Raw genomic sequence first — 20021 nt, 5'->3', positions numbered from 1 at the left:
CATAAGCGATCTGAAAACGCAGTTCTATTTTCGTTGTTGTTAATTTGATCCGTGTTAGGACCTCGGTTCACAGTTCGGTCAGCCTTCCCTGATACTATTTTCCCGTTTGTTTCAGTAAAGGTTCTCGCGTCACATCGCATTTAGGTCGAGGAGCCCGTGAACTGTGAATGCACCGTGCGCAGGGACATGGGTTGAGCAGAGGTGCCTGCTTTGCTTTGCACGCTGGGTCCTTGGCTCCGTCGATTTCAAGTGATTTCATGTTCTATTTAGAAACGTTTTCCTTTCTTGTTATAAAACTGTAGGGTTTCATGTAAAAAAAGAATTACTTAGTTAATTAGTTACCAGATTAAATAGAAATGTGAAAATAATCATAACCCAAATAAAATGTAATTATGTTTTGTTTTATTAATATTAACATAATGTTTAGTCAAAGTGCAACTAAAGTGAGATTATATGTTTATTCAAATATAGTGTCACAAAGCATAGCATATCCTACACAAATCCGCGTGAATGCAACAAGATGAAAAGGCAATTAATCTCAGCACACTCTAAAATCACTTTTATTCAAGTCTAAACTAATTTTTAGAAATGTCAAAAGCCTATACATTTTTCAATTTAAAAACCTAATAACAATGAATAATGTTCTATTGTTATTACTATTTAAGTTACCTGTTTTTCTGCAGTTGTGTCCGATGGGCCGTCAACAAGTTTGGTCAGCATGTAGTGTGCCTGCCTGCTCGCGTGCGGTTGTGCGCATTCTAGGAAGAATTTCGGCTAGTCTCGTGGCAAACCATTGAGTAGTGCGCAGTTCTGATAATTTCATTCTCCTATTTTCTTCTGTTGTCAATCATTATTAAAATATAACCCTGTGTTCAAATTACAAAAAAAATGGCATTTTTATTCACTTCAAGGGAGCATGCAAAATAGGCCTACCTGGTAAATAAATATGTATTGCGTTAATTTCATAGGCTATGAAAACAGAATTTAATTGCATATGAAATTGAATTGTACAGTATTACAATAGCTAAATTAATTATACAATTATATTACAGTTTTAATATTAGGCCTACCTATTTCAAATTGTGTATAGGGAGAATATCTGTAGGTAACCTATGGGTTATCTCTTTCCACAGTGGATTTGCTCAAACATTTTCAGAAATATATTGTTGTTCAAGCGTTGTACTATTATTTAGACTTTATAATGAAATATATATTAATCAGCTGGTATACATTATATTTACAGAAATACATTTTAGATCAATTTACTCTGTTACAGGAAAACAAAACAGTTTATTTAGTAGGGTGATATTTTTAATAATTGCAAAAGCACAATGCAATCCCAAAATTTGAAGCAACACATAATATTTGTTTTAACCAGTTTTTACCCGCCTTTTCTGATTGAGATTAAATATGGAGATATTTTCCAATTGAGATCTGGAGCTAATGTGGGCATATTTAATGTATTTTAATGATGGTATAGTATATAATTACATGTTTCTTTACAGAGCTTCCTCGCACAAGTACACTAGACCATTATATTATAGGCCTACTGGACATGCGGTTCACGCGAGGGAGAATGGCATGCGTCGAGGACAGAGACGAGAGACAGAATGCAAGAGACATATATGATGTTTGGCACTAAAATTCCATGGCACGTTTCCCTTTTAAACAGCCGATGGCAGTTGACCTAAAAAGGTTAAACAGAGGCTAGCACGTGTTGTTACACCCCAGCACAATTAGGTCATACTAAGTTCATGGAGAATGATACATTTCATAAGCGCTTTTTTATAGCCTACATTTCTAAAACATTTAGGCCAGGGGACGGTGAGTTTGCACATCGGTGAGATGAAAACACATTTTGATGTTAGGTTCACTAAATTAACATTCATGGCGACAGGCGTAGTCACTATTCGTGCGTCAGTATTTCCTATTTTTATCAGACCTCGGTCTTATGTGATGGAATAACGAGGGCAACAGCACACAGGCCACATTGTACAGCACACACACACTCGGTCGAAAGGGTTGCTACCCTCCACATGTTTTTAATCACAAGAAAGATCCTCAATTAAATGTTCTTACTTATAATATGACAAAAAAATGATTTTTGCCTTTTATCAAATAATGCAGACAAAGGCGTTTTGCCTTCCACTTCTACTGGAATTCATCCTTATCATTTCACTCCAAAAGGGAAGGGATAATTAACTCAACAACAGCACCGACTATTGAGCATGCACACCGGAAATACATTCACCCTCTCCCATTTCGCCAGCAGACGTATGAATAAAACCTATTTCGAAATGTTGTGAAAACAACAGTAACAGACCATGTACGCGAGAGGATTGCGCTAAGAGCGGCACGAGTGAGCAGGCACCGGGGCAGCGTCAGTGCGTGCCCATGCATGTTTTCCGTCAGAGCGCATCATCTGCACCAGCTTGAAATATAAAGCCTCATGTAGCCGTGGTTGCCGGCGTTCTCTCTCTCAGATTCAGTTTCAGATAAACTCAAGACCAGACCACGGGCGGCAGTTGCCATGGCATCTGCAGCATATTTCTAGCGCTCTCTCACTCTCTCTTGCTGTTTGATGCCGCGTGAACTCTTGACCTCGCTGTTAAAAATCCCCAGTAATGGATATGGTTTTATGAGCAGGATATGGACTATATTACTATTCTCCCAGCACACCATGTCACTGTGTACATTTTCCACGAGATCTCTTTCCAAGCATGGTGGGATAATAGCAATAGGCCTATTGGCCTACTACTTCAACTATATAATAGGCCTATGTGTTTAAACTAGAGAAAATAACCTAAAGACCATTGTGTCAGCAAGCCCACGGTAGACTCTCTAATGGACTTGACTAGGCTATAGCTCTGCTCTTCTCTGCATTACAATCCTGTTCGGCACACTGTGTATATAGGGCCTAATTAGTCTATTTTCACTGGGACCATGTGTTGTGAAATCACTCATGAAAATCCACTGTTGTGGAGGATTGAGCTAAGGGGGCACTCACTGCCAAAAGCCATTTCTGCCCAGTCTTACTCTGCACTAGTCTATAGGCTAGGCAGTAGGCTACAAACTCAGGCCTGCTGCCACCGATACATCAAACAAACACAACCAGAGCAGACACACTCTAATCCGCCCGTCACGGCCTAGCCACCGAGCCAATGAGATTCCTCTCCCTCCCACCCTCCCTCTCCGCTAGCCTCTTGTGTTTGCCTCTGGTCCTTTCAACTAATCTCTGCTCGCTCCCTGTGTTTTCTCTCTCTCTCTCTCTCTCTCTCTCTCTCTCTCTGCTCTTATCTCTCTCTGTGCTCTCTGTCTCCCTCCTCTCTCTCTGTCTCCCTCTCTCTCTATCTTCCCTATCTTCTCTCTCTCTCTGCTCCCTCCTTCCCTCTCACTGCATCCCCTCTCTCCATCTATTTCTCTACCACTTATATACACCCAATCTACTCTACTCAGTACCTAAGTAAAGGAAAACAGTTGTTCCAGCCCAGGCCAGGCCAGGCCAGACAAGAGTGACTTCATTATGCATACATAATCAATGTTTAATCTCCTCTCCTGAAACTGGCGTTGCTCTTCACACTCTCTGCACAACCATGATATTTTCATCCCGGTAATCGAGATAAAACCAAATTTCCCTTCCATAACCTGCAAAAAAAGAGAGAAAACATTCATATGGTATCAGACAATGCCAGATGGCTCTTTCAGAAATATGATTTTTTTTCCCGGGTAACACCTGGTGATATTTGAAGAGTACCTACATAACACATTCATAACCCATACATAACATATTCATAACCCATACATAACCCATTCATAACCCATACATAACACATTCATAAGCAGCACTCTGCAATACACTACAGCAATACACTCTTGTCACCCTTCTAGAATATTCGAAAGTTCTAAGATTCTGACTTGGATTCTCCTCAATCAACATCCTATATCCTACATCTATATCCTACATCTATATCCTACATTACCTGCAGATAAAAGTAACATTTTCAATACATATTTTGTTAATGTTTGGAAGAACCCTTTTACAGTTACATGTAGAATTACATGCAAAGTAAATCTTTTATAGCTTTGAGGTAAAACTGTGTGGTCTCTCTATGAGTATGTGTGTGTGTACTTGTGCGTCCATACGTGTGTGTGTGCTGCGTGCGTGTGCGTCCATGCGTTTGTGTGAGTGTGTGTGTGTGCCTCCAGGCATGTGTGTGTGTCTATCTATCTAATTCTCTGTCAGTCCGTCATCGGGATTTGCTTTGCAAATAATGCAAAGCTGCATAACTCTTTATGTAAGGAGGTCTCAGATGGGGTGAGAGGGTCAGATGAGGATGGGATAAGCCCAGTGTTTAGACTTGTTTGTGCGTGTGTGTGTGTGTGTGTAAGAGAGGGCGAGAAAGAACGAGAGAAAAGCTGAGGAGATTGAGACAAATACACCAATATAAATTGTGCCCAAGGCAGCAATGTGTTGTGTCTGCATGCGTGCGTGTGTTTACTTTCTATCTACCTATACACACGTCTGAGTGTGTGTCTGTGCGGATAGATTATCCAGTTGCGTTGGAGGCTGTTTTTAGATGTGTCCAGCAGAGGGCCCCGGACCGTGGTGAACCTTTGACCCCAGCGTTAGGGCCTCGGGTGACATCTGTCAACCAAGCCTTTTATAGGCAAATGCAATCGCACACACCAACACTGACTATATCAAATTGGGATGCATTCAGCCAGGGGCGCAACTTTCATTGGGGACGGGGGTTTTATCAGTACAATGTGATACAGAAAAAGGTAACGGTGTGCGTGTGTTCCATGTAGACGCCTCAGAGCGGTCGGGTAGACTGTTTGGAGTGTTCAGCAGGCTGGATTTATGACAGTGCGGACACCACTGAGCGGGCTGATAGGCTGTGTGAAGGCAAAGCTTCTGGGAGGCTGGCTGGACCAGCACGGGAGAGTTGAGCATAGTTCAGTGTGTATGTGTTGCGCTTTTTCACCGAGTTGTAAAAGCAAGCAAGCAGAGCAGAAACTGTCTACTCTTTAGTTGACTGATGTAGCTGACAAGGTAACTGCCGTTTAACTTAACATAAAACACGAAACAAGTATTTATGCGCAGTGCTGAGCTAGTATTGTAACTGACGTGTAATGTTTCATCCCCTCTCAACTGAGATGAATGAATTAGCTATGCTAGCTAGTAGCTACCACAGCCAGGTCAGCTCTAGCCTCTAGCTACCTGTCAGATAGCGATATGAGGTGGCTATTATTACTATCTAACAGCTGTTGTTTGTATGGACATGTTTTGTAGCCTTTGTTTGGTCCAGTTTCAACAGAGAGCTGGCCAAAAGTTGGCAAATGTTAGCTATACTTTTTTACCTCAATCACACTAGACGTAAATCAAACGATGAAGCCATCGGCCAAATGATTGAAGATTGATATTGTGACATTTTTTTCAGTGCAATGTGAGTTTTTATTAGTCAGTATGGCTATGTAACGTTATTGATCTGTCAGTTTCCCGATTTAATTCTCTACTCTTCACACTGACAAAGGAATAAGCAGTTCGAAAGTAACAGGCTTCACTGTCATGGTGCACAGTAGAGGTCTGTGTCGGATTTCTTCATCCCGCTCCTGCCTGCACCCACAGCTTTTCATGCCACCATCCACTGGCTTTCTGTCCGACTCCCACCCGGTACCGCAAGAACTGGTCCCAAACCCAAGCACAGTTCTGCAATGTTATTTTAGGCGTATGTGACACAGCTCACTTGCCAGCCATGGTCCCAGCAATTTTGCGCCCTATAGGCAATATCAAATGAGCAAAAATCACTTAAGAAATATGTTAAATTACCAAAGATTCTCACATGGCCTTACATTAAGCTATCTGGACTACTGGGCTGGATTAGCCAATATGCTAGATGTAGTTTGAAGAGAGCAGAGTTGAAGAGACGTACACTTTCTCTTGAGCTATTTTTATAGCCTACCGGATAAATATGGGTGATCAATATTTAGGCCTTTCTAGACAATGTAGTAAACTATAGCCTAATCATAGGCCTATTTAGGAAGTACATTCCCTTGGAAAGATAACGGCCCCATGCTATAGCCTACTCTATTTAATTGAGACCACATGTGCACCTGATCGCGCAGGTATGGCTAATGAACTTGAAGCAGCAAGAATGGTGACAATTTTGCATAGGCCAATAGGATACAGTCTACCTTTTAGGAGGACAATTTGCAGGCCGAGACAAATAAATGGGTAATCAATACTTATTGAAAATGAAAAGGTGCATCGCTCGCTCACCATAGTAGACTAACCTATGTATTTATTTACAGACACTAGTAAACAATAGTGCAATCATATTTAAATTAATTTCATATTTAAGTTAACGGCCACGGGATTCTCCGCCCATGTTGGCTCTCTACTTTATTTCAATGAAACCGAACATACTGGCCGTACTTGAACTCTCACGCCCAACTAGGAGAGGTAGGCTACTGAAGTTGAAGCAGGGAATTCTGAGTGTGTGAATAATGCGAAAAAAGATGTGCTTTTAATACAGTAGGTAGGCTAACGCATACAAAGCAGAAAGAGGACCGTTTCCAAATCATCTGTGGGACAACAAAAATACTATATTTTCATCCCAAAGTCGTCAGTCTGCCTCCCGCCTGCAGAACCTGCTGCAATGATCTCTCCAATGATCTCTGTCGGAACCTTCAGGTCCCACAGGCATCCCGCGGGAATGCAGCCCTCTAGTGCACAATCAGTACACAACACTATGCTCATCATGTCTTAGAAGGATCAGATTGTGACATGGGTCCCAGCAGGGTCAGACAGCCAGGGAAGACAAGTCTACGGAGCTGAGGGGAATTTTGCAGTACATTAACAATATCATTGGATTATATAAAGTTTCATCTTGAATTGATGGCTAGACCTACAGTAGCTACACGACAGCAGCTTAAGCTTAAAGCTACAGTCTGGGATCTGGCAATAATGTATAAATGTACAACAAAGCAATTCTTTGTCATGCCTCACCTTAGAAGGATCAGATGGTGACAAGGGTCTCAACAGGGTCAGGCAGCCAGAGAAGACCAGTCTGTGATGGAGCTGAGGTGAATTTTTGCAGATACAACACCGTATTCTCTCTGCGCAGCAAACACTGGACAAGCCAGATGCTATTTTAAGCCAGTCTGACAAACCTCCAAAGTTGATTTCCAAACTGTATCAAAGGTTGATAGAGGCTTTTCCTGATGACACATAACATGTAAAACAAAAGTGTGAGGAAGACCTGCTAGAAGCTATTGATGATGAATGGATACGGATGTGTTTGAATGCCCATATCATCTCAGACATAAATTACTACAGTTTAAGGCCATAGAACCTACTATATGCCAGTGAAACTGAACATCATGCACTCAGAAATGTTATTCCTCTGCTGGAGGTGTAAAACACAAAAGGGGACATATTTGAATATGTTATGGTCTTGTGAAGGCTGGCTGAAATCTGTCAACGAGTATGTTCTTTTATGTCAGCATGTCTACAGATTCTCCCTTCTCCCTGTTTTTGTTTGCTTGGAAATGTTAATACTGGAGACTGTTGTCTGAAGACACCGTGTGGCCAAGCATTTATAGTGACTAAGAAATGCATTGCCATGAATTGGAAGGTTGGGTTATCCTCCCACAATGTCAAGTTATGTATCACTAGCTTTGATTCATTACCAGATTAAGGGTATACAGGGCAACTTTCATAAGGTCTGGAGGTCTGTCTTAAATGGTCTGTCTTAAATGGAATACAGTATGACTAAAGGAGTCTATATTGAAAACATGCCCACGTCAGGGGAGATTTAGGCCATCCCTAGCTGCTGGCCTGCTCAGTCCTGGCCTTGGGGGTCTACCATCCTGTGAGTTGTTACTGGCCTAACACACCCAAAACCAATAATGAATGTTTTACTAAGATCCTAAAGCTGAATGGGGTGTGTTGGGTTGGGGCGCTGCAGGGTGGTGGACCCCTAGGGACAGGTCGGGGCGACCCAGCTATATTGTGTGCAAGTAAAAAGTGCTCTATAGTACTATTAGACATATGAGATTAATTATATGGAGGATTTGCTGTTTCTGTGTGGGTTTTTTGTTGTGTTTCTTTTGTTTTTATACCTTTCACCTGGGAAGTAAAAAAAAATTAAAGGTGGGAACTGGGAAGGAACTTGTGTTGGGAGAGAGTTTCGTTATTGACTAGGCTGGTAGGGGTATGGCGTGCAGGCGGTTCGGGCTGGCTGGTCGGTCTGGCTGAAATTTGATATAGAGAATAAAGACAATCGAAAGTCTTTATATTTCTTCAAGACTTGTACATTTGTTAAGCTATTGGTTAAAGGTGCAACACAATATTAATTTTTGAATTACATTTGATCTAGTTCAGTGTTATTAATTACTTAAACATATGTAATAATAATCTCTTACCTAGTTTGATGACTGTGGACATTTTTGCTTACTTTTTGTTCTAAATATATACGGCATATTGGATTTGGTAAAAATGCAGGAAATCAGCTTAAGATGCCCAGGTTATGCCCCCCCCTCCCACTTCTAAAACCAAAGATGCGCCAAATGCATTCAGCCATGCACAGCTAAAAGGGACAAACATTAATGGGGAAATAAATTATGCACAAATAATTTAAAAACGTGAAGAGAGAAATAGAAATAGAGGGCATGAGATAGAGAGGGATGAGAGAGAGAGAGATGTATACAGATATCTGGAATGAGAACGGTTATACAGTGGGGAGAACAAGTATTTGATACACTGCCGATTTTGCAGGTTTTCCTACTTACAAAGCATGTAGAGGTCTGTAATTTTTATCATAAGTACACTTCAACTGTGAGAGACGGAATCTAAAACAAAAATCGAGAAAATCACATTGTATGATTTTTAAGTATTTCATTTGCATTTTATTGCATGACATACGTATTTGATACATCAGAAAAGCAGAACCTAATATTTGGTACAGAAACCTTTGTTTTCAATTACAGAGATCATACGTTTCCTGTAGTTCTTGACCAGGTTTGCACACACTGCAGCAGGAATTTTGGCCCACTCCTCCATACAGACCTTCTCCAGATCCTTCAGGTTTCGGGGCTGTTGCTGGGCAATACGGACTTTCAGCTCCCTCAAAAGATTTTCTATTGGGCACAGGTCTGGAGACTGGCTAGGCCACTTCTTACGGAGCCACTCCTTAGTTGCCCTGGCTGTGTGTTTCGGGTCGTTGTCATGCTGTAAGACCAAGCCAAGACCCATCTTCAATGCTCTTACTGAGGGAAGGAGATTGTTGGCCAAGATCTCGCGATACATCGCCCCATCCATCCTCCCCTCAATACCGTGCAGTCGTCTGGTCCCCTTTGCAGAAAAGCATCCCCAAAGAATGATGTTTCCACCTCCATGCTTCACGATTGGGATGGTGTTCTTGGGGTTGTACTCATCCTTCTTCTTCCTCCAAACACGGCGAGTGGAGTTTAGACCAAAAAGCTCTATTTTTGTCTCTTCAGACCACATGACCTTCTCCCATTCCTCCTCTGGATCATTCAGATGGTCATTGGCAAACTTCAGACGGGCCTGGACATGCGCTGGTTTGAGCAGGGGGACCTTGCGTGCGCTGCAGGACTTTAATCCATGACGGCGTAGTGTGTTACTAATGGTTTTCTTTGAGACTGTGCTCCAAGCTCTCTTCAGGTCATTGACCAGGTCCTGCCGTGTATTTCTGGGCTGATCCCTCACCTTGCTCATGATCATTGATGCCCCACGAGGTGAGATCTTGCATGGAACCCCAGACCGAGGGTGATTGACCGTCATCTTGAACTTCTTCCATTTTCTAATAATTGCGCCAACAGTTGTTGCCTTCTCACCAAGCTGCTTGCCTATTGTCTTGTAGCCCATCCCAGCCTTGTGCAGGTCTACAATTTTATCCCTGATGTCCTTACACAGCTCTCTGGTCTTGGCCATTGTGGAGAGGTTGGAGTCTGTTTGATTGAGTGTGGACAGGTGTCTTTTATACAGGTAACGAGTTCAAACAGGTGCAGTTAATACAGGTAATGAGTGGAGAACAGGAGGGATTCTTAAAGAAAAACTAACAGGTCTGTGAGAGCCGGAATTCTTACTGGTTTGTAGGTGATCAAAATACTTACGTCATGCAATAAAATGCTAATTAATTACTTAAAAATCATACAATTCATTTTCTGGATTTTTGTTTTAGATTCCGTTTCTCACAGTTGAAGTGTACCCATGATAAAAATGACAGACCTCTACATGCTTTGTAAGTAGGACAACCTGCAAAATCGGCAGTGTATCAAATACTTGTTCTTCCCACTGTAGATGCCAATGTGTTTGTTTGTTGATCCAGCCTGACATTGACAGAAGCAATGATCTGAACTGTGAATCTCAATGCTTGCCTGCCTGGCTTTGACCTATATACAGTACAAACAGTATATGAAACACCTTCAAATACTTTAGCGGCGCTTGATTGAGCTTGCCTGGCATAATGTAACCAATCGATTAGTCCCCTAAAAGTGCAAATCAATCCTGTCTATCTGACACTCCAGAACAAGCTCAATTAAACACTCACAAAATTAATTTGACAGAAAATAATTACGATTTAAACCCAGGGAGGTCTCATGCATTCTTCCCTCCCCATTTCCCCTGTCTCTATCTCTTTCACCACAGGGGTAGGGTCTTGGCACCCCAGGCGTTTACGTAGAAGGACATGTGAGTTTTGTTGACCTCTCAGTCTATCCGCCCGTCCCTTATCCCCCCCTGTTTCAATGTTTAATGTCACATGCACAAGTACAGTGAAATGCGTTTCTTGCAAGATCTAACCTAAACAATGTAGTAATCAAGAACGATGAAATACTAAAAATAACAAGGTAGAACAAAAACACATATAAAAAAACATTAAAATAAGAAAAAAGAAGAACACGATAGAAGAACCCATTCCTACCGTTCTTCCTACTTTCCTTCCTCCCTTCCTTCCTCTGCCCCAGAGCTCCCTGTCAAGGCTCCACAGTGGTCTAAGGCGATGACGTTGTTCGTTCTTTCGTTCATTCGAGGAAAGCACCTTGAACTCAGCAACCACCCCGGCGGTCACGCTCGTCACGTTGCGTAACTCCCTCCCGCCCTCGCCACCTGACCTCTTTGTGAACCGTTGCATCGCCGCCGGGGGTGATGCTAAACCATCCCGATCAGGAGGCAAGAAGAGAGAAGAGCAACAGCGCCTCACCCCTGTCTTCTTCTTCTTCTTCTTCTCAAATCTATATCATAAATCTAAGCGGGCAGACGGCTGAGGATACAACTTTCGTAGTGTATAGGGATTTGTGTTGACAAACAGGGAAATATGCATGGTCATAGCCTATAGTGGCACTGTATAGGACAGTGTACTTCATGTCTCAAAATATACAGAACAAAAATATCAACGCAACATGTAATGTGTTGGTCCCATGTTTCATGAGCTGAAATAAAAGATAGCAGAAATGTGTCAATACGCACAAAAAACTTGTTTTCTGCACACATTTGTTTATATCCCTGTCAGTGAGAATTTCCCTTTTGCCAAGATAATCCATCCACCTGACAGGTGTGGCATATCAAGAAGCTGATTTTTTAAAAACATGATCATTACACAGGTGCACCTTGTGCTGGGGACAATAAAAGCCACTCTAAAATGTGTTGCTAGAGAATTGAATGTTAATTTCTCTACCATAAACTGCTTCCAACGTCATTTTAGAGAATTTGGCAGTACGTCCAACCGGCCTCACAACCGCAGACAACGTGTAACCACGCCAGTCCAAGACCTCTACATCCTGCTTCTTCACCTGCGGGATCATCTGAGACCAGCCACCAGGACAGCTGATGAAACTGTGGGTTTGCACATCCAAAGAATTTCTGGGTTATGGGCAGGCATAAGCTACAGACAACAAACACAATTTTATTGATGGCAATTTGAATGCCACAGAAATACCGTGACAAGATCCTGAGGCCCATTGTCGTGCCATTTCTTTCATCCGCGCCATAACTTCATGTTTCAGCATGATAATGCATTGCCTCATGTTGCAAGGATCTGTACACAATTCCTGGAAACTGAAAATGTCCCAGTTCTTCCATGGCCTGCATACTCACCAGACAAGTCACCCATTGAGCATGTTTGGGATGCTCTGGATTGACGTGTACGACAGCGTGTTCCAGTTCCAGCCAATATTCGGCAACTTTGCACAGCCATTGAAGAGGAGTTGGACAACATTCAACAGTCCACAATCAACAGCCTGATCAACTCTATGTGAAGGAGATGTGTCACGCTGCATGAGGCAAATGATGATCACACCAGATACTGACTGGTTTTCTGTTCCACTCCCCTACTTTTTTTTAAAGGTGTCTGTGACCAACATATCTGTATTCCCAGTCATGTGAAATCCATAGATTTAGGGCCTAATGATTTTATTTAAATTGACTGATTTACTTATATGAACTGTAACTCAGTAAAATCTTTGAAAATGTTGCATGTTGCGTTTATATTTTTGTTCGGTGTACATATATATATATTTTTAATGGAAACTTCTACGTAATCTCAATACAAAAATATATACATTTTTGAAAATTGTGTAGTGCTTTTCAAAGAATCTCAAAGCACGTAAAAAGTGAAATCACAAACACAACATTATAATGGCGTAGATGAAATGTCTCGGGTCAGTTTAGGAGGAAATGGAGGCTGTTTGGGCTGGAAATGCAGTGGAGGTTCAGTGGAGGGGGCATTCGATGGAAAAGCCAAGGAGAAACAAACACAGTCTGAAAATGTTTTGTCCCGAAGCTCTTTTAATTAACAGCACACTACACCTGCTTCACTCCATTGGAGCTCCTTCTCTGGCACTGATCCTCCATTGCCAGGAATGTAACACCCACCTGGGTGATGCCGTGGCTGCTGAAAAGCGCACGAAAAGCCACCACATCTTGGCAGTGGTTTGGAGCATTCTCTGAACAGTGCCTGCACTTCCTTGTTTACCTCTGGACACAGCATGCAGTCCTTGGTTTAATACATCCAAACATATTATTTGCATCCAAACAGCCAGCTAGCTAGCTATCAAGCCAAAATATAGACTTTTCCTCACGATCCTGCAACTCTGAGAGTCAAGACCACAGGACATAATGAGCAAACCCTAGAGCAGACTAACACCCAAAAAATAAATAAAAAATGTAACAAAACACCCTTAAAAATACAAAAAATATGGACAATATTTACAGAAGAAAACAGAAGTGGAGAATAAAATTAAATAAAAATGTGTTGAATAAATGTATTTTCAATTCAAGAACAAACAGAAAAAATATTTTCAAGAGCGAAGTGAGGAGATTTCACTTCACTATGACACCATCTTTTGGACAACAGAGGTCACTGCATTTCAGAGCACGAAGCCCAACAGAAAAATCTCCTCCAATCCCTTTCATATATCTATTCCAAAATTCCCTACTCATATGTTGACTAAAAACAAATGGAGCTTTGCAATCAGCTCCAACCTATCCAATAGTTACAATTTGACATGAATGAGGCTCACAAACAATAGCACAGCAGGATTTGAACACTCACTCCAACCAGTATATCCACAAAGACAAATCCAGACAAATGTAGCTTGTCATAGTAAAATGCCTGCTATATTTTTAGATGACTAGAGTATAATTTCCCTCTGATTTAGATGCATTGCTGTATTGGATATGAATGTACACTGTGGTATTTGATTTGGAACCTATTCTGACAGATGCTTGCCCACACCCGGTCTCCCCAACCCACCCCCTCCGCCCGATCTTGGGCCTTTTAGCCAATGGGAGCTAGGCAGACCCTCTGGGGTGTGTCTCATTAGCTAGATTCCAGGACCTGGATCTGGCCCACTGCATGCGCTCAGTTGGAAGAGATGCGGTCCAGAGGGGCCGACATCATCTGCTTCCTCTCCTGTTGGAGAGGAGAGGAGGGGGAAGAGAAGAGAAGAAAGGTCTGTTTAGTCATACCTGAATATAACAGTCCATCTCTCTCTCTCTCTCTCTCTCTCTCTCGCTCTCTCTCCTAATGACCCTTTTTATCTCTCTCTGTCTCTCTCCCAAGGACCCTTTCTCTCTCCCCTCCTCTGTCTCCTGTCTCCTCTTCTGTCCAATTTGCTGCTGTGCTAAGGATATTACTGTGATACACCCGTATTGCTTGTTTTGGGTTTGGATCCATATGTTAAAGGGATATTGTGGATGCTCTGTTCTGAGCTATGAGACAGGACCAAACCTAAGACCCGGTAGGGGAGGAGAGAAGAGAAGAGAGAAAGGAAAGGAGAGAAGGGAGATGATAAGAGAGGGCTGGGTGGGTGGGTTTAAATAGTCATGCAGAAAGCTGCCTGTAGCCCAAGCCAAGCAAGCTCCCTTATTCCGAGATGCCCTTTGGGGGTGGTAGAGGGGAGGGGGAGATGGGGGAGAGAGGCAGGAGATAGGCCCCCCTCCTCATGGTCCATCAGCTCTCGTATCCCCATGAGAGACTGGTTTGGTTTGACCAGTCTCTCATCCCCTTCCGCTATACACATCTCTCTACCTCTCTACCTCCAATGCCCAATCTCTCATCTTTCCTTCCACTATACTAACCTCTATCGCTTCTTCCAATGCTTTCAAAACAAGATATAATCAATTACCCCCAAAATGGAGCGAGAGAGAATGTAAAAGAATGCTAGCTTGCCACTACCTTGTGCTGTTTTACTGCCCGCTACAAATCTCCCATCTTCCCTTGTAGCAGAATGTTAGCTTGCAACTGCCTCCACAATCCAAAAGGCTTTCAAAACCAAAATCAATTGCTGAAAACGTTTATTTTTAATTTGCCATCCTGTAAAGGCTTATTAAAATCTGCCATCTGTTCTTTATCATCGGGCATCCAATAAACATGTGTAGGCTTTACTATGTGTCTGTCATGTACAGTCAGCTACTGTTTCCATTATTCAAACTAGTGGGTTGTTTGTGTGCATTTTCATGAATAGAAATCAACTAAGCCATTAACTCCTGTTTTAACGAAGCCATAGTAGTCGTCCCAAATGGCACCCTATTCCCTACATAGTGCATTACTTTTGGCCAGACCCCTATCAGGTATGTGTACACTGATGTGAGTCGATGGATACACAGGATGACCTGTGGAATGTGAACGGGACCTTTGTCCCACTACATTAACATCATGTCCGTGTCCAAAATGGCACCCTGTTCCCTATACAGTGCACTTCTTCCCATAGGGCCCTGGTTAAAAGTAGTGTACTGTAAAGGGAGTAGGGTGCCATTTGGAATGAAGCCCATGAGAGTGACCCTGAATGGAGAGAGGGCAGTGGGAAAACGATATGATTTGATACAGTGCAATGGGGTTTTATCACATAACATGATTCACTATTATTATGAGGTAAAAAAATAAAATGAAAAGAATGTTGGTACAAAACGATAGTACTATTAGACTATGGTTCTGATGATTCTCAAATACAATCAAAGCAAATTTGTGGCATAAAGTTCCATGGCAGTGTAGCCATGGTTTTGGAATAACAAATGTTTAATGTATGTCTGATGCTTTTCATACATTGTAAAACCATTAAACATGTGACACATTTAAAACCTACATGTCAGTGTTTAAAACTTAGATTTGCTAATATGTGTTTAAACAAGATCAAACATGATTGTCAGCTTTTTCCAGTCGGTTTCCAATCAGGAGAACACCTACAGTATATTGAGTATACCAAACATTAGGAACACCTTCCTAATATTGAGTTGCCCAATCATCATTTATTCAAAATATAATTATAATTCAATCTGGAAATTTGAGTGACAGAATGGTGACAGCGGGTCCTGCTATGCTAAGCTACTGTAGCATCAGACGTTCTTTTTTTCTGACCAAGGCCCTGAACTACCAACGCGTGACTCTGCTATCCCACGTTGGCGGCGAGTGGACTTTAAATGACACAAAGTGGACATTTGGGAAGACACAAAGCATCGTTTTCACCGCACATTTCACATTTGCAAGTTTAGTGAGCAATTACAGTAGGCGGCCTAGAGGCCATTAGATACATCCATTGCACTTGGACATTGAAAGAGGAGTGGGGAGAAGTGGGGAGATGAGGACAAACCATATCTCTTTTTTTTATCGTCAATAAGTGCTTGATTAAAAAAAAAAACACTTTGAAAGATAGTTGCCCCCTGCAGCGATGTTCAAATACATTGTCAAAATTGACTTCTTTGAGAGAGCATTTCACACATCCAGTCCTCGCTCAATGACAGACCGATGGCATTGTATGATGATTGGTTACAGAAATGGCAACATTTGCAGCAACGACAAGTCAATCATTCCACAATTACCATTGAGTGTTTTGACTCTCCTAGACGTCTGTGAGCTAGAAAAGCTGTTTGCTTTCATATGTTTGTACTACATTTTAGTAATTTAGCAGAGGCACTTATCCAGAGCAACTCACAGCAGTGAGTGGATACATTTTTGTATTTATTTCCACAAACTGGTCCCCCTTGGGAATCAAACCCACAACCCTGGCGTTGCAAGCACCATGCTTTACCAACGGATCCTCATGTCTTTTAAGTTGATATAAAACATTGCCATGAGGTATGGGGGGACATTTCCCCTCCAAAAATTCAGAACAGGTTGATTCGTCCCCTCCAGTCATTTCTTTCAAATCTAAAATAAATATTATAGCATGAACACATAAGCAATGGCAAAATGTGAAGAGTTGCTGGAAATGAGCTTTACCGGTCGACGGTCAACTCCTCTTTCTCAATTTTCCAACTGAAATGCGGTGTGCCTTTCCTGGTTCATCTGCTGTATGTGTAATTCTGGTCATGTGCGCCGCGACCGACATAGATAGCTCGTTAACTAAGCTAGCCACTTGTAGCTAGCCAGTAACTCCCCTAGTATGTGTTGATGTCATTGCACAGGATTTGTTTTTGGACAGAAGCGGTAGAGATCGGTAAGAAATGGCACTCCTCTAGCCAAATATCTTATTCCTGCATTATATATTTTTTAAGCATTAAATGACCTAGGTGCATTGATCAGTTATACCATTTAAATACCTTTTTTTTTTTAAACATTTTTGCCCAAAGATGATCTTTAACATAGCTGTCCAATGTTTCCAGCTTTGAAATAAGAAATATGGCCTATAATTAATGACAATATGAGTTAAATAGTTTTCCTTGGAATGGTGTTGTTGTACCCAAACAACAGAATGGTGTGGGCGTTGTCGTGGAAATTCATACTGAGAGAGATGTTATTTCTTCAAACAATCATCTTTATTTAATATCGATTCATTATTGCAATAATGAGGCTGATCGACCCCACACCCTTGAGTGTTGGACCGAGTAACCTAACCTTTACACAAATACAGAGTACTATATATAGCTGACACTAAAAATGGCTCGTCATGGTTGGTTCCACCCCTCCCATGCAGACCAAGAAGCATCATAAGCCACTCTGGGTTCATCCAGTCGTTATCTGCACAGGGTTGTTGTCTTAACCCCACCCTGGCTTAGTTTCCCAGTTGCAAGAATGATTTTGAGACAATGAGGGATTGTTCTACTCCTAAACTATCTCTTGTAAAACACATTCCTGTATATGTAATGCAGTCTTTAACTCATCTGTCAGCTAAAGCCATCTCTAGTGACCATACGCCCAGATTAGCTGCAGGGAAATAGAGTGGTATTTTGTTTTAGGTATTTTCTTAAAACTGCATCATTGGTTAAGGGCTTGTAGGTAAGCATTTCACTGTAAGGTTGTTGTATTACCTATTGTATTAAGGCACATGTGACAAATGCAATTTGATTTGATTTGAAAAACACGGAAAAACACGGACACTAGTAAGACAGAAATCTCTTACTATTAGTTAAATATTAATTAACCATTAATTTCAAATAAATCAAGTGAATACGGAATTTTTCTATCACAGCGTATATTCAAGCGAGAAGATTGCTGATTGGCCAGCTCATCCTCCTCAGAAGAATGACATCCTCCATGAGATAATAGCAAGCCTTTTTTTAAACGGTCTGTTTGAGATACAAGTTTGTGTTTAATGTATTATTTGTATTTATTTATGCTTTGGCCACAAATATGAGTATAGGATGAGTCAACATTATAGGGGCATGAGTAAACAGAATATTAACTTTTAAAAGTGATATTTTCACTGGATAGTTACTTTTCAACTGCAAAAAAATGTTCCTCAGACTCATGGCAAAATGTGTTGAAATGCAGGAATTGAACTGTTTTTACCCCCCAATTTATTTTGATTGAGGGGCCTTCCTGTTATCATTCCACTTATATTGTGTTGTCAAAATACCCCTCAAATACCCCCCAAGCGAGGAATAATAAGTCATGTCAAACTGTGTAGAATTGCAGGAAATGCGTTTTAAAATGTAAAAACAAACTAATCTGGGGGAGGACCCCATGGACCCTCTACCAATCGTCCCTCCCAATATTTACACCTTAATTTCGCCCTTGGTATAAAAGCTTGACGCTTTTAAAGCCACAGACTACAACCCACTCATCTAGAATCATATTTTACCTGTCAACCGCAGAGCGGTCTCTGGTGAGATTCCCTGCAGGCAATACTTAGCTCCCCTGCCCTCCTAGCAACGAAATATAGGTCAACAATCTTCATAAAGACACATTTAGATTTTATGAATTTTATGAAACGCTAATGCCCACCGACAAATATCTACTTTTATTTCTGTGAAAGCACATGGCAAAATGTGTGGTTGGCCTATCTAATAAAGATGAATGTAGTTTTAGGTCTATTATACCTGTCGGTATAGGTCTATTATACCTGTTTTAGGTCTATTATACCTGTTTTAGGTCTATTATACCTGTTTTAGGTCTATTATACCTGTTTTAGGTCTATTATACCTGTTTTAGGTCTATTATACCTGCTTCTTGTTGGCTTCAAAACAGAAGCACAGTTGAATAAAATCTCAAAAGATGAATTGCAACAATTCAATAACATTTAATAATTCACATTTTACAACAGTTTCTCAGTCGCTTTGGTGCATTTTTCACATCATCCCTAACATGTGCAAAATAACAAGTGCATTTCTCAGAACAATTTGTACAAACTGCAATATACAATAGATACGTTTCTAAAGCTAGTCAGTCACTAAAAATCCTTAGTACATCTCTCAAAAGTAAATATTCATGCCAATGATCATGTCAGTGTCAGAATGATAAGTCATTGAGTCATTGTTCACGAACAAGGTCGTCAAAATGTTTAGGCATGTTGTCAATGTAACTGTGTACTTTGACAGTATTACCTGATGTAAACTTAGGCTACGGTTTGGATGACAGTTACTGTATTGAAAATACACAAGGATGCACTTCTATGGCATATATCAATTTCAACAGTACTTTTTACATATTACTGTATGTGGGTTATTGATTGAAAGAGACTGGACAACTCAAGGGGCACAAAGGAAAAAAAACGAAATTAGAAAGAAACACAGGAAACCACCCCTAAGGCACAACTTTGCCCGCAGCACTGTTGTGCTGTCTCTACACATCCAGACGTTCCTGTCTGTCGGCCCACATATTCTCATCCACATCACACCGGATATTTTCCCTTCCAATGCAACGCGGAAAGAATCTTTTGGAATGCCTTATCCATCCTCTGCAGGCGTCTACTGTGATGTCCTCACATGCTGCATCCATTGCAGCCAGCAGGGTCATCTGTGTGTGTGGCTGACGATCGTACACCTTCCACCTCCATGCTGAAAATAACTCCTCAATTGGATTAAGGAATGGTGAATAAGGTGGGAGGAATTCTATGAGCATCCTCGGGTGGGTCACAAACCATTGCCTTATGCTTGATCGATGGAAGCTCACATTATCACAAATGACCACATACTTTGGCAAATCCTCTCTAAACAGACCCCTCATCATCATCAGGGATGAGAGCCCTGTAGAGAGTCTCTAAAAAGTTGAGTAGATGCTGGGTGTTGTATGGCCCTATAAGGGGGATATGGGTTAGGACACCATGCTCCGAAATAGCAG

The sequence above is a fragment of the Oncorhynchus tshawytscha genome, linkage group LG09, assembly GCF_018296145.1.
Source record: "Oncorhynchus tshawytscha isolate Ot180627B linkage group LG09, Otsh_v2.0, whole genome shotgun sequence".
Classification (NCBI taxonomy): Eukaryota; Metazoa; Chordata; class Actinopteri; order Salmoniformes; family Salmonidae; genus Oncorhynchus; species Oncorhynchus tshawytscha.
This window is presented reverse-complemented; position numbering follows the sequence as displayed.